The sequence below is a fragment of the Aegilops tauschii genome, chromosome 2, assembly GCF_002575655.3.
Source record: "Aegilops tauschii subsp. strangulata cultivar AL8/78 chromosome 2, Aet v6.0, whole genome shotgun sequence".
Lineage (NCBI taxonomy): Eukaryota > Viridiplantae > Streptophyta > Magnoliopsida > Poales > Poaceae > Aegilops > Aegilops tauschii.
Window position 1 is genome coordinate 299,019,310 of NC_053036.3, and position 15,614 is coordinate 299,034,923.

At 45.8% G+C, this 15,614-nt stretch overlaps 2 long non-coding RNA genes across 9 annotated transcripts; one reads left to right on the forward strand and one right to left on the reverse strand.

The window, feature by feature from the left end:
* The first annotated feature begins 888 nt into the window (after positions 1 to 888).
* On the forward strand, positions 889 to 7,328 carry LOC120973328 (uncharacterized). 2 transcript variants are annotated; one of them, XR_005768036.3, is made up of 5 exons: positions 889 to 1,510; positions 1,782 to 1,857; positions 5,710 to 6,135; positions 6,239 to 6,525; positions 6,617 to 7,328. It is a non-coding gene; the product is annotated as an uncharacterized lncRNA (long non-coding RNA). The 2 variants fall into 2 exon arrangements; XR_005768037.3 differs by having other exon boundaries at positions 1,787 to 1,857.
* A 1,061-nt stretch (positions 7,329 to 8,389) lies between these two features.
* On the reverse strand, positions 8,390 to 12,510 carry LOC109758168 (uncharacterized). 7 transcript variants are annotated; one of them, XR_012202539.1, is made up of 6 exons: positions 12,039 to 12,504; positions 11,499 to 11,660; positions 10,601 to 11,412; positions 10,130 to 10,198; positions 9,738 to 9,872; positions 8,484 to 8,898 (listed from the first exon to the last, which is right to left on the reverse strand). It is a non-coding gene; the product is annotated as an uncharacterized lncRNA (long non-coding RNA). The 7 variants fall into 7 exon arrangements; XR_012202537.1 differs by having other exon boundaries at positions 8,484 to 9,872; XR_006670012.2 differs by having other exon boundaries at positions 8,390 to 8,898; positions 10,130 to 11,412; positions 11,499 to 12,508.
* Positions 12,511 to 15,614: the final 3,104 nt, after the last annotated feature.

Sequence of the window (15,614 nt, forward strand, 5' to 3'; positions counted from 1 at the left end):
GCACCGGGCGAAAAAACGCGCACAACTTGCTTTATGCGCCATTTTTTATATCCAAATTTAATAAACATCAATAATAAGGTTACACTTATTTTGTAGGATGAATGGACATGAAGAAGCAACTTAGCATTCTTTGTCTGATGGAAGAGTAGTTTTGAATGGAATAATTGTCCATCGGTTTTATTTTTTACTTTCCGAGAAAATGCGAAAATTCCTTATTTTTAATAAAATTCACAAAAATGGGGACACTTAAGGAAAGATAATGTTTTACAGAAATTGGAACATTTTTTTGAGGATATTTTTTGAACAGATGTCTTTTTTTATGGGAATTTTGATTATTTTAAGTTTTTTTACATTTTAAAATGAAAATATTTTCCTAGAAAAATTGGAACTTTTTTGGGGAATTTTGAACATTTTTATAAGTGTGAACATTTTTTTAAGTGTAAACATATGTAAAAAACTGTGAACATTTTTAAACTATTTTACTATGTCAAATTTTTCTACAGATAGTTGGTTGTCTGCTTGGGAAGAGTTTATTCTTTTTCTTAAAAAATATTGCTAGTAAACATACCCATGCATTGTAACGGAAAAAGAAAATATTACACGTATTTAACCCAATAACGACATCGCAACATATACATCATTGGCGTCGATGAGCGCAAATCCCCGAGAGCAGCGTTACTGAGATGGGCGGCATCTGAACATGCTATCTTGGTGGTACGTCCAGCTATAAGGATTTGCGCTAGTGGGTCCGTGGCAGGAAATACGTGTGGAAGAAATTGATGTCGACTGACGGTATACGAGGATGAACAGTGATGTACGCCAGCGCCCGGGCTCGTTTTTTTGAAATGCATGTTACGCTTGACAAACCGAGCCATGGATCGGGTCCATCATGAGAACCTGACCCAAGGATCAGAAACGTAATCGCGCCGTCTGCTGCTGCGTAGCCGAGCCGAGTTTACAGAATATCTTTTTCCTTGCCTTATCCAGCGGACTGCTGCTGTTCCACACTCCATAGCCACTCCTTGTACGTACAGCTCCGTGGAAGAGGATTCCGACGAGGACGAGGTGAGGTCCGCCGCTTGGCACCGTAGCTGGCGGCCAGCCGGGAGCTGTCGCGGCTAGCGCTGCCCGCCTCTGGCTGGCTGCACCGCCAGGGGCCATGACCCGTCGCAGCTAGCGCCCCCCGCCTCCGGCGTGCTGCACTGCGTGGGGCAGTGGCCTTGACTGGAGGCAAGATGGGTTCCGTGCAAGCTAGCTCCGCCCGCTTCAGCCGCGCTGCGACGCGCGGGGCTGTATCCTTGGCCGGTGGGAAGACGGGGGCCGTCGCGGCTAGCTCCGCCCGCCTCGGGCGCGTCCAAGGCTGTGGCCGACCCGCTCCCTCATAGAAGGTGGAACCACAGCGCGTGCACCCAGTCGGCGGGCGCGGCCGTGGCTGGTGGCGAGATGCCGCGGGAGGTTGTTGGGTCACACTTGAAGAAGGCGTGAGCTCGATGCATCTCAACAGGAAAAGGTGATTCTAGTTGCTTGCTTCTATCTACTCTGTACTAGCTAACCAGCTCTCACTTATCCATGTATTGACATATGCACGTACTGAAATTGGAAGTATACGAGCTATCCAGCTTCATCTATACATCTTCTCTGCTTTTTAATCACACAAGTGTAGGTGAAATCACAAATTGGCGAAAAATCCTTTCAAATTTAGTGCCCAAGACCACATTTAACTGGAAAGCTAAACCGTGAAAAACTTACCAGCAACTAATCAATATCTTTCTTGACGGCAGAACAGTTCCACATCTAACATCAAAAGGAATAGTAAGGTGGATTACTACATCTCAAAGGGAAGTATTACATCTGAAGGTAATTGTTTTGTAGAGCAATCCTCAAAAGCAAAGTTTATATAGAGCTATTCAAAAGTGTTTCTCTTGTAGTCTTGTGCATGACTTGATTGGCTACCCAAGTCCTGAAAAAAGAAAGGAACGATTTTGTACAACAACAACAACAAAGCCTTTAGTCCCAAACAAGTTGGGGTAGGCTAGAGGTGAAACCCATAAGATCTCGCAACCAACTCATGGCTCTGGCACATGGATAGCAAGCTTCCACGCACCCCTGTCCATAGCTAGCTCTTTGGTGATACTCCAATCCTTCAGGTCTCTCTTAACGGACTCCTCCCACGTCAAATTCGGTCTACCCCACCCTCTCTTGACATTCTCCGCATGCTTTAGCCGTCCGCTATGCACTGGAGCTTCTGGAGGCCTGCGCTGAATATGCCCAAACCATCTCAGACGATGTTGGACAAGCTTCTCCTCAATTGGTGCTACCCCAACTCTATCTCGTATATCATCATTCCGGACTCGATCCTTCCTCGTGTGGACACACATCCATCTCAACATACGCATCTCCGCCACACCTAACTGTTGAACATGTCGCCTTTTAGTCGGCCAACACTCCGCGCCATACAACATTGCGGGTCGAACCGCCGTCCTATAGAACTTGCCTTTTAGCTTTTGTGGCACTCTCTTGTCACAGAGAATGCCAGAAGCTTGGCGCCACTTCATCCATCCGGCTTTGATTCGATGGTTCACATCTTCATCAATACCCCCATCCTCCTGCAACATTGACCCCAAATACCGAAAGGTGTCCTTCCGAGGTACCACCCGGCCATCAAGGCTAACCTCCTCCTCCTCACACCTAGTAGTACTGAAACCGCACATCATGTACTCGGTTTTAGTTCTACTAAGCCTAAGCCCTTTCGATTTCAAGGTTTGTCTCCATAACTCTAACTTCCTATTTACCCCCGTCCGACTATCGTCAACTAGCACCACATCATCTGCAAAGAGCATACACCATGGGATATCTCCTTGTATATCCCTTGTGACCTCATCCATCACCAATGCAAAAAGATAAGGGCTCAAAGCTGACCCCTGATGTAGTCCTATATTAATCGGGAAGTCATCGGTGTCGACATCACTTGTTCGAACACTTGTCACAACATTATCGTACATGTCCTTGATGAGGGTAATGTACTTTACTGGGACTTTGTGTTTCTCCAAGGCCCACCACATGACATTCCGCGGTATCTTATCATAGGCCTTCTCCAAGTCAATGAACACCATATGCAAGTCCCTCTTTTGCTCCCTATATCTCTCCATAAGTTGTCGTACCAAGAAAATGGCTTCCATGGTCGACCTCCCAGGCATGAAACCAAACTGATTTTTGGTCACGCTTGTCATTCTTCTTAAGCGGTGCCCAATGACTCTCTCCCATAGCTTCATTGTATGGCTCATCAGCTTAATTCCACGGTAATTAGTACAACTCTGAACATCTCCCTTGTTCTTGAAGATTGGTACTAATATACTCCGTCTCCATTCTTCTGGCATCTTGTTTGCCCGAAAAATGAGGTTGAAAAGCTTGGTTAGCCATACTATCGCTATGTCCCCGAGACCTTTCCACACCTCAATGGGGATACAATCAGGGCCCATCGCCTTGCCTCCTTTCATCCTTTTTAAAGCCTCCTTCACCTCAGACTCCTGGATTCGCCGCACAAAACGCATGCTGGTCTCATCAAAGGAGTCGTCCAGTTCAATGGTAGAACTCTCATTCTCCCCATTGAACAGCTTGTCGAAGTACTCCCGCCATCTATGCTTAATCTCCTCGTCCTTCACCAAGAGTTGGCCTGCTCCGTCCTTGATGCATTTGACTTGGCCAATATCCCTCGTCTTCCTCTCTCGGATCTTGGCCATCTTATAGATGTCCCTTTCACCTTCCTTTGTGCCTAACCGTTGGTAGAGGTCCTCATATGCCCGACCCCTTGCTTCACCAACAGCTCGCTTTGCGGCCTTCTTCGCCATCTTGTACTTCTCTATGTTGTCTGCACTCCTATCCAGGTATAGGCGTCTGAAGCAATCTTTCTTCTCTTTAATCGCCTTCTGGACATCATCATTCCACCACCAGGTATCCTTATCTTTGCTTCTCCTTCCCTGGACACTCCAAACTCCTCCGAGGCCACCTTACGAATGCAAGTCGCCATCTTCATCCACACATTGTCCGCATCCCCTCCTTCCTCCCAAGGGCCCTCCTTAATGACCCTCTCCTTGAACACCTGAGCTACCTCCCCCTTGAGCTTCCACCACTTCGTTCTAGCAACTTTGGCACGCTTATCCCGCTGGACACGAATCCGAAAGCGGAAGTCAGCAACCACCAGCTTATGCTGGGGTACAACATTCTCTCCAGGTATCACCTTACAGTCTAGGCATGCACGCCTATCTTCTCTTCTCGAGAGGATGAAATCAATCTGGCTAGAGTGTTGGCCACTACTAAAAGTCACCAGATGTGATTCTCTCTTTCTAAAGAGGGTGTTAGCTACAATCATGTTGTAGGCTAGAGCAAAGCTTAAGACATCTTCTCCTTCTTGATTCCTGATGCCATAGCCCAAGCGCTTCAAAACCTGTGTTAGATGTACCCACGTGGCCATTGAGGTCTCCTCCTATGAAGAGCTTCTCACCAATCGGTACACTCCTAACCATGTCTTCCAGGCCTTCCCAGAACTCCCTCTTGGTGTTTTCATTGTGGCCTACTTGCGGGGCATACGCGCTAATAACATTGAGAACCAAGTCCTCAACTACCAGCTTGACCAGGATAATCTGGTCCCCACGTCTCTTGACGTCTACCACTCCATACTTGAGGCTCTTGTTGATCAAGATGCCTACGCCATTTCTGTTTGCAGCCGTCCCCGTGTACCACAGCTTGAAGCCGGTATCGTCCACCTCCTTCGCCTTGTGTCCTCTCCATTTGGTTTCTTGGACGCAAAGGTTATCAACCCCTCTCCTCACCGCTGCATCAACTAGCTCCCGAAGCTTCCCTGTCAGAGACCCTACGTTCCAACTACCTAAGCGAATCCTCCTAGGCTCGGCTAGCTTCCTTACCCTTCGCACTCGTCGAGTCAAATGCGAAGACCCTTGCTCATTTTCCACTACATCCGGGCGCCGATGTAGCGCGCCACTAAGGATGCGACGACCCGATCCTCGCTCACTTGCCACCGTATCCGGATCAAGATACGGCGCGCCACTTGGGGGGTGACGGCCTAGCCCTTGCCCATTTTCCACCACACCCAGGTTCCGATGTGGCGCGTCGCTGAGAGGGTTACGCCCCAACGAAAATCTTTTGGGTTTCATCTCCATAAGAGTGGCTGAGTTTTTACGTTGGCTCGCCAAGCCTATCATAACCCTCCTCCTTTACCCGGGCTTGGGACCGGCTACGTTGAGACAACATAGGCGGAGTTAAAGGAACGATTTTGTATGAGAAATAAACTTGAATTTGAGAGTATGACTTGTAAGTGAAACAATACCTTAGCAGGCAGCTGGTCATTTTGATTTGTTGGCCATCCTGAGCCCGGTAACACAACAGAAGTACAGAACTCTACATTTTTAATCCAAAAGTTAATGCAAGTGAATGACCCGCACATGCTCGTCTTAATTTTAAACGATTAATCTCTATCATTAGAGTTGGCAAAAGGATTAATCTCTATCATTAATCTCATGCAGTAAAATTTAAAATAAACTTAGGTGCTATTCTGTTAGTGGTGAACTTTGATTCTAAGTAAGATTGAGCTGATGTCTCGTTATTAAATCAACTCATGATGCTGATGTATAAAATCTCCCTCTTTTATTAAATTTTCCATGACTAATCTGCCATATACTGATGAATAAACAGGAAATAAATGCAGATGATTCAGAGTTTCCAACCTTAAGCATATTTGTTTATCTAGACAGAAACAGGGTAATGATATAGCTAGCACTGAAGGAAATAAATTATAGTGGAATGCTGAAGGATTAATTTGCATGTCCATGTTCTTAAGAAAGCAAAAGAGAATCTTGGCTCACTATACACCAACAAGAGCGAGTTTAGGGCTGAATTCCACAAAGTGGTGAATCACATGACAAGTGTTGAAGAATTTGAGGCTGCCTGGGTATACTTGTTGAAAAATACAATTTGAAGTCCCACAATTACATGACAAACCAGTTCGAGATGCGTCGAAAATGGGCATCAAGCCCAATGCATGTGTTCGTCCGTCAGTACATGAGGCTACAATTCGACCGGGAATCAGATGAAAGCTACCAAGAAAACAAGACAAGGATTGTAAGCCGAATTTATGTACATTGTCTTTCATATTTGTTGCTCTGGTTTTTGTATATATCAGCCAACAGAATTAACAAATTATCTCTTTTTTGGTGCTACTCAGAGTAGTGCTGTGATGAGGACAAACGTTGCTATCGAAAGGCACGCGAGTAAGATTTACACAAGAAAGATGTTTGAACAATTTGGTGAGAATCTATTTGAAGGTGGATCATACCAAGTCGAGGAGATTGAAAAGAAAAAGAAAAACATCGCAAGGCACAACGACGCCTTAAAACGAGAGAAGTGGAGTAAGGTCGAATACGAGGTGACCATATCAGATGAAGTTGACTGGTTTGAATGTGAATGCGGGCAGTTTGCCCACATGGGAATGTTTTGCTCCATGCTTTGAAGGTTACTTTCTGACACGCCATTATGCAGGGGCTGTTCTATCTATTGTTTGCTACCACCCGTGGTGCTTAGCGATTTTTGCTCGTGTGCGCAGGTGATGAACCACGTTGGTGTACTGGAGATACCCAAGCGGCACATCCTAAAAAGATGGACGAAAGATGCTAGAGACATCTTGCCACAACACATAGTTCACTTTCAAAAGGATCAGGCTGCGAATCAATCTTTTACCTGTCGGAGCTCAACTCTGTACCTGCACGCCATGGAACTGGTGAGGATTGGAGAATCATCAATCTCTGCATACGAGCTCGTATTTGGGAGGATCAAGGACTTAATCATAGAGGTATCTTCGCTGGCGGAAAAGACGGATGGTTTAGGAATTGAGGATAGGATAGCTGCTGAATCAAGTCGAAAGAACAATGGCTCGGTAGGGGCAATCATAAACATTGATGCACAGATGGGTGACAATGAGAACCAGCATGACCGCGTCTGGCAATTGGGATGCCCTCGCTGGTTTGTCTGCTCCAAGCAAGAAGCGTGGTGTTGGCCGGCCGTGCTCGAGCAGAGAGAAAGTGTCATACGAAGGCTTGAGTAAGCGCACAAGGTTGTGCCGTATATGCAAAAGCTCCCAGGGCATAAGAGGACAATCTGCCTGTGCTGAAACAACCTCACAAGCCTGTTACATGCAAGAACTGTTGTGTGACGGGACAACGTCGCACCTCCTGCACGAGGCCGCTTGTGCCCAACGCTTAGGACTTTTTTCAGACCATGTGTAAAACTATAATAATCGAGGATTTTCTAGAGCGTGACTTGTGTCTGAACTTCCCCGCTTGTTCTTCCTGATTGTAAACAGTTGTTTTCAGATAAAGCTGTGGTGTCTGTCCTGATAAATCTGAATTTGCCAATCACTAATAACATCACAGCTATTGTAGCGACCACATAACTAGTTGACAGCTGATCAATAGTGCTTCAGTAATGTTGTTTGCCCACCTGGTTGTGCATAAAAATCACACTGATGGTGCTTATCCCGCTGGCATTTTTGGAAAAGGGTGGCTGGTAGAAAAGTTAATGCGTCCGTGATAGTAACAGGACGGGTAGGCTCAGAAAAATATGTGATCCATCCACGTTTATCCCGTTCCACTACGGCGTGGTCGTTGAGCTGCGCTTTAAAGCACAAGGCCCATCACCGAATACCATGAAAAAACAAGACACACATACGCTCAGGAATACAGATATACACGTGCATCCCGAGGACGACCATCGGCTGAGATTCCGGCCTCAGCTGTTCCCTCGATCAGAAACGAATTTTCGCAAATCCCCCTTCTATTTGATCAACCTCCGGCTCGATATCGCCTGAGCAGCCATGTTGTGAGTCAACGTGTTTGCCATGCAAGCTCTACCCCAACCTTTTCTTCTAGCCTCCTGTGTTGCTCCTCCATGCCGCGTTGCTGTCAGCACATATGCCTCCTCGGTTGTTGCTTCATGTGGATTGCTTTCTCATCAAATTTGATATTGTCTGCTCAATCCTGGTCCGTTATTTGATTCACGACCTAAACCAGTAGTGATTACCAAAAATACTTGCTACTATGTAAAGGTACACTTGACTACTCATGTACGTGTGTGATAAGCACCGGATAGCACTTGCTGAATATCAATTATGTAATACAGTGAGAGTACCCATCTTCGTCGTAAACATACTGGCAATGAGAACATTTTAAGCACTGAGGGAATATATATGTTATAATGACACAAAGATAGAACAGTATATGGAATACACCCTTGCATACCTCTTTTCCTTCAGCTACAAAGGATACCCTCGGATCTGTCATCGTTATTCGACTGAGCGAGGAAACAGTTAACCACACAGGAATTATCTAATTAATGGAGCTGACATGTTGGATCACATACTAATAAACTTGGTTAGTGTCATCTACACTCGGTCAATCAGTCTCCCCCTCATTAGATTTTATAAAAGAGAGCCTCCTCTCTGAATTCTATTAACAGAAACCAAAAGTTCATCTACAGCATGAAGAAAACTAAAAAGGGAAGAAGATAACAGAAATAGGAACATTCAGGTAACCCCAGAGGGCACCCAAAACCCACAGATATCTAGGATCCAGGGTTTGCCCTTCAGCAGCTGCGCAACAGAAACAAAATATTTCATCGCTAGATGAGAGTGAACATACTCGCAAAAGCAGTCACCAACAAGCAGGAACAGTCCACAAATGGCAAGAGTGGCTTTAAAAGTTTGATTCCTCTCTTCACTTTAATTGCTTTTAAGCTGCCAGTCAAACGACTCCATGTCGCCATCTTTGAGATGCTCGAAAGACATGATTTGTCACTTGCTCGAAGAGCTTTACTCCCCATATCAGCACTAATCTGCAAAATTGACCATGAGTTTAACCAAATAACAAACCACATGAATCAGAACAAAAGTATCAGACACCGCTTTTATTCTCAAAACAGGCCTCATTCATAAACCTCCAAATCGTCAATACAGCAGCCAACCCCACTGCAATACAAAAAAATTGTCTTGATTTTTTTAATCTAAGCCCTCAGAACCTAAAGAAGTCATGATCAGTATAAGGTACAGTTTTTCAGATTAAAAGTGAATTGCAAAATGGTTGAGATCAACTAAGTAGCCCATCTCCGCCACGTAACTAACATGCTTTATTGATGTTCCACAGTTGCAAAGTATCTCCCCAAAGAGTCCTTGTAAATCGCACTGATTCCCATATGATTTTAGGTTTAATGTAGCTGATTTGAACATTAACAAAACAATCACTGAAATAAGACTGACATATTGAATAGAAATATAGTTTGTGGACAATATGCTCGGGACAGATTCGATAAGAGAAGAACAATCAAATAATATGACTTGTACCATTCACACTTAAAACTGACTAACAGAAAGGAAACCAGGAATAATTTTCCAACAATGTAATCATCAGGGATTCAACATCAAACACAGCTAACCCTACAGTTTGCGCTCAGTATGATCAAATACGAATTCGACATGACAACCACAATTGAACATGACGACTTGCAGGATTCACACATAAACTGCATAACGGATAGGAAACCAACTTAATAAACTGATATACAGTTCTCTAGCCACATTATCAGGATGAACTGAATGAGAAGTTGAGAACAACCACTATTGATCACATTTCAGTTGCAACCTTGAAGCTTAAACTGCTCAACAGAAACAAAACAACCTGATATTAGTAGCTCAGAAGAAGCCAACAGCAGTAGACTAACGATGATGGATCGGTCCATTTTGCAATGCATCACTATTGAGAGCCACATCAGAGATCAGTGAGTCATTGCTAGCGATAACAATCTGCCACGATCTGAAAAATTACCAAGCACAAAACTCATAACCAACCAACTGATCCTTCTGCCCATGGAAATGTACACAACATAAGTGCTTGTAATCCAGCATAAGGATGAATTTTGCCATAAATTTTGAGGTTTTTGCCTCGAGGAGCTCGACCGATTTATTGTTAGATGGCCAATAAATCATTTATTGATAAATGCACCAAACCGATTAACACACACATATGAAATCCTTCTTGAATGGAATTTTAATGACAACATATGCTCTTACATTGCATTGCTTACTGCAGTGAACTGTCTGGCTCTGATCAACCTGATTGATTGCTTGCTATTTATATTTCTGTAAAATGTCCCAAGAATAAACATGAGAGTTAAAAAATATCGCATGTCGGAACAATTGAGCTAACTTGAACCCAGTTAAGCAATAGTTGTCTGGCCTCAATCTGAACTGGATTACTATGAAGTTGTTGAGAATGATAACGATGTACTAAACTGTAACTGCTTCAGTAAATAGTAACGTCTCACATAGTTCAATTTTGTAAAAGGAAAACAACATCATCTCTTGGTGTACAGAATGGAATATAGATGCACAACTACCCTAAAAGTGTGTACGAGGAAGGAGACGCGATGTCAGCTTTGATTGCCATGATTCAATCACTCCAATACACAAAAAATGGTTTGGATGTTCTTCTCCCTTCTGACATTTTCAGTCCCTCTATTATGACTCAGGTGAGCAACTCACCAGGAGCTGGTGGGACGCGACGTGAGCAACGTGAGCAACGTGCGTTGTAGGAGACCTGAAAGCTCTGGCTCGGGGGATCGGATATGGCTGGAACAAAGAGCCATTGCAGCTCCTCCAGTGAAGTCTGACGATGATGGCAACTGCACGGCTAAATTGAAACTGCCAGCAATACACATGTGATCCTCTGTTGCATCAAGCATCCACCATCGTGAGAATGATTCCTTAATTGATCTGAAAAGAGTTGCTTGGATTGATGTACTGTTAGAACTTGATAACAGAGGAGATTGGAAGATGGAGAAGAAAGGGTCAGGGGAGAGGTTCAATTGGGTCGGTGCCTTTTTTAGATCAATATGCTCCTATACCTGGGTGGGGATGTCATGGCCCCGGCGGAGATCCGTGTAGGATTACGGGCCCAGACGCGGGGCGCCTCGGTGGGGATGTCATGATGATCAACTGTCTTTTACATACGAAAGGGAATTTATTCGGCCAAGAAATAAATAACTAAAAACTTGAGTAAAACAAAGGATAGGTTATGATGCATGGTACTGATTAGACCACATATATCAATGTACATAATTTTTTGTACGCGCAAAAAGTAGTAGGTAATAAGCTACGTACAAGGTTGAAGCTCCCTACACATCCAAGGAATAAGGCCATCACAATCATCTATATTCAGCAAGTGCACACAGGCATCAGAGTTCTTGCCTGATCTTGACATGCCGCCATTCTCCGGTTACATATGATGTAATATGTACTCCGTCCCAAAATAAGTGGGACGGAGGGAGTACTTGTTTACGAAGAACAATTTCCTTCTGTAATTACAATGCACGCACATCTTAGATCAGGTTCAACTGAATCTCAGTTCTATAAATTATGTACAGATGCGAATTGGTGGCACCTTATTCTTCTTTTTCTTTTCTATGGACGGGTTCCATCTATTCATCTGGACCATGCACTATCTCCCATAATTATGCCTTGAATCAATAAGCATGTGCATGCACAACCTTTTGTCCCACTAATAGTTGTAGCAGCCCATGAGCCGTACCTGATCACCTTGAACCTAGTATGGAAAAGGAAAACATGTGAAGAATTTCTTCGTAATATACATGAGAAGATATATACTTCTTGCTATTCCTTGGCTGAATATTTAGCACTATATTTTTTTGTTTGACATTCAGACCTTCACTTCTCATTCATTATAATCTGAATGATGCTCATAGTCTATTATGCTCATATGATAGTCCGATTGAATTCCACCATTCCAATTAGTCTCTAGAAGCATCTTAAGCGAAACTACTTATTAGTCAGCCTTGCAAGATATTATGTACTATGTTTGTAAACTAATATAAGATCTTTAGATCACAATTAGTTTACAGAGGGAGTACAACTCTAGCATATTTGCACATGATGATCTCATAAGAGGAGGAAGAACACATGCCTGCAAGGACAGATGAGACGCCCAGGGGATCTCGTGCTTGAGAGCTCCTAGTCAAATCTGCGATGTTCCCCTGAGGGAGAGAGTCGCGGATGGTGGACTCCTCTTCCCCATGAACCCCACCATCATCCTTCCTCCTCCCTCTTCCAGGAAATCCACCTCAAATTCCATGGATTCCTAACGGGGGTCGCTCGAATCGACGGCTGGTTGCTCGGATTGGGTGCCGCGGGCTTGAAGATTGCAGGAGGTTGAAGACCGAGAAGGCTCAGAGTGGCGCCGAAGAAGATTGGGGCAGGTGCAGAGGGGAAGGAGACAGGGCGGTAGACGACCGCGGAAGAAGACCGGCCGCGCGTGCGGTGGCGACGGCGGCGGCGGTGCCGTACGTGTGTGTGTAGGCATCGAGGAGGAGAGGCCGTGCTAGTGGGTTTCTTTTTACAGAAAGATCTGCTCCCCCGTGCGTTGGCCGAGCCCACGAACGAAACGTTTTTTCACCGTTGACCACTTAAATTAGTACCGCGGGTTAATTACCTAAAACAACAGGGACTGTTTTGCAAAAGCGACACGACGGAGAACCCAACAAAATCAATCCATGCTTTATTTTATATATATAGGGAAAAGATGTAGGAGCCAATATGAGCATCCAGGTTCCGCTATTGGTTATTGACCGGAGATGTGTCTCGGTCATGTCTACATAGTTCTCGAACCCGTAGGGTCCGCACGCTTAACGTTCGATGACGATTTGTATCATGAGTTATGTGTTTTGGTGACCAAAGTTTGTTCGGAGTACCGGATGAGATCAAGGACATGACAAGGAGTCTCGAAATGGTGGACAGGTAAAGATTGATATATTGGAAGGTTATATACGGACACCGGAATGGTTCTGACAAGGTTCGGGGATTTTTCGGAGTACCGGGAGGCTACCGGAACCCCCCGGGAAAGTTAATGGGCCTAATGGGCCATAGTGAAGGAGAGGAGGCAGGCCACGTGAGTTGGCGCCCTCCCTTGCCCAATCCGAATTGGACAAGGGGAGGGGGCGCGGCCCCCTCTTTCCTTCTCCTTCTCCCTCCTTTCCCCTTTCCCCCTGTTCATTCGAAGGAAAGGGGGGCGAATCCTACTAGGAACGGAGTCCTAGTAGGACTCCCCCCTCTTGGCGCGCCCCCCTTGGGCCGGCCTCCTCCTCCCCCTCCTTTATATACGTGGGTAGGGGGGCACCCCAAAGACACAACAGTTGTTTCTTAGCCGTGTGCGGTGCCCCCCTTCACAGTTTACTCCTTCGGTCATAGTGTCGTAGTGCTTAGGCAAAGCCCTGCGTGGATCACATCACCAACACCGTCGCCACGACGTCGTGCTGACGGAACTCTCCCTCGACCCTCTACTGGATCAAGAGCTCGAGGGACGTCATCGAGCTGAATGTGTGTTAAACGCGGAGGTGTCGTACGTTTGGTACTTGGATCGGTTGGATCGTGAAGACGTTCGACTACATCAACCGCGTTAACATAACGCTTCCGCTTTCGGTCTATGAGGGTACGTGGACATACTCTCCCCGTCTCGTTGCTATGCATCTCCTAGATAGGTCTTGCGTGATTGTAGGAATTTTTTTGAAATTACATGCTACGTTCCCCAATAGTGGCATCTGATAACCCACAAGTATAGGGGATCAATCGTAACCTCTTTCGATAAGTAAGAGTGTCGAACCCAACGAGGAGCTAAAGGTAGAACAAATATTCCCTTAAGTTCTATCGACCACCGATACAACTCTACGCACGCTTAACGTTCGCTTTACCTAAAACAAGTACGAAACTAGAATTACTTTGTAGGTGTTGTTGGTGTAACACCCCGGATGTAACTTTCCATATTTGTAACTTCAACTCTTGCCATTTTCGGCTATGTGTTATGATATTCCCTCCGTGGTCGAGTTTTGTTTTCCGTTTTGCATTTTGTTTTTGTCATGCATCTCATATCATGTCATCATGTGCATTGCATTTGCATACGTGTTCGTCTCATGCATCCGAACATTTTCCCCGTTGTCCGTTTTGCAATCCGGCACTCCCACCTCCTCCAGCGCACTCCTCTTGTTTCTTTTCGTAAGCGGGTGTTGAACGTTCTCGGAATGGACCGAGGCTTGTCAAGTGGCCTTGGTATAACACCGGTAGACCACCGGTCAAGTTTCGTTCCATTTGGAGGTCGTTTGGTACTCCAACGGTTAACCGGGCAGCCGCAAAGTCCGTTTGTGTGTGCAGCAAAAACCCCTCTCTAAACAGCCCAAAACTCCTCTAAGTCACTTCCATGTTGTATGTCGTTCGATCACGATCGTGTGGGCGAAAACCGCACCTCATTTGGACTCTCCTAGCTCCGTCTATCTATATAAATGTGAGACCCCCCGAAATTCCCGCAGTCCAAAACCCTAGCCATCTCCCTCTCCGCGGCCGGACGAAATCGCGCCGCCGCCCTCGCCCAACCGGCGCCTGCCACGTGGCGCCGTACGCCGCGCCGCCGCGCGAGCCCGCGAGGCCCGCGGGAGGCCCTCCCGGCCCAGATCCGGCGCCGCCCGCGCGCCTCCTCCTGTGACACGCGCCACCGTGCCCCGCCGTCGCCGCCTTGCCGTCGCCTCACCGTGCCCCGCCGCCGCCGCCTCACCGTGCCCCGCCGCCGTCGCCTCGCCGTGCCCCGCCGTCGCCGTGCCCCGAGGCCGCCGCCCTCAACGCCGGTCGCCGCCGCCTCCCCGCGCCGCTCCGCCTCCTCGCCCGACACCGGCGTCCTCTGCTCCGGCAGCTCCGGCGAGCTCCCTCGAGCCCGAGACCCGATCTGGATCCAGAGAACGTGCGTTGACTTTTTCTCCCCTCTCCCGATATTTCCAAGTCCTTATATTTTCACAGTATATTGCTATGTTTATCGCATCATAACTCTCTGCATATAGCTCCATTTCGTACGTGTAATATATCGAAATGTTCGCCTCGTGATGCTCTAGATTTTGTTCCATTGCACCATGTTCATTTGAGTCCATCTTGATGCCCAAATCTCTGGTGCAAGAGTGCTAGTTGCTGTTATCTGCTGTTACTTAGCAGAACTTGGTGATTTGTTATTTTTGTTGCATTTATTCTGTGCATCTTATGGTCATGAGTTCTATATGTGTTTTGTTGTATGCCATGCCATATTTCCAGTGGTGTATGCCATGTATTTTTGTGATCTCTGTGGTGACTAGCACAAGCATGCAAACTAGGCCCCCTAATGTTTCTGATTTCAGGGACTTAGTAATTTTACCAAGTCTTTTGTCTGCTGTTATTTTGTTGCTATGTATCCATGTGGCTACAGAGAGATCCATGCTTATTTTGGAGATGTTCAGTAAGGATGTTTTGTAGATATTGTTGTACTTGATCCATTCATGCCCTTGTTTGCAATTATGGAGTGCATAGCATGACTCAATCTGGCTCTACTTTTGCTATAAAATATTTCTGGCAGATTGTTTACGTGTTATTCAATTTTGCCAAGCTTGTTGTAGTTGATCCATTCATGCTATTTATTTGCTCTTGCCATGGATAGCTTCATAAACATGTCATCTTGCTGTAGGTATGCTTGTTT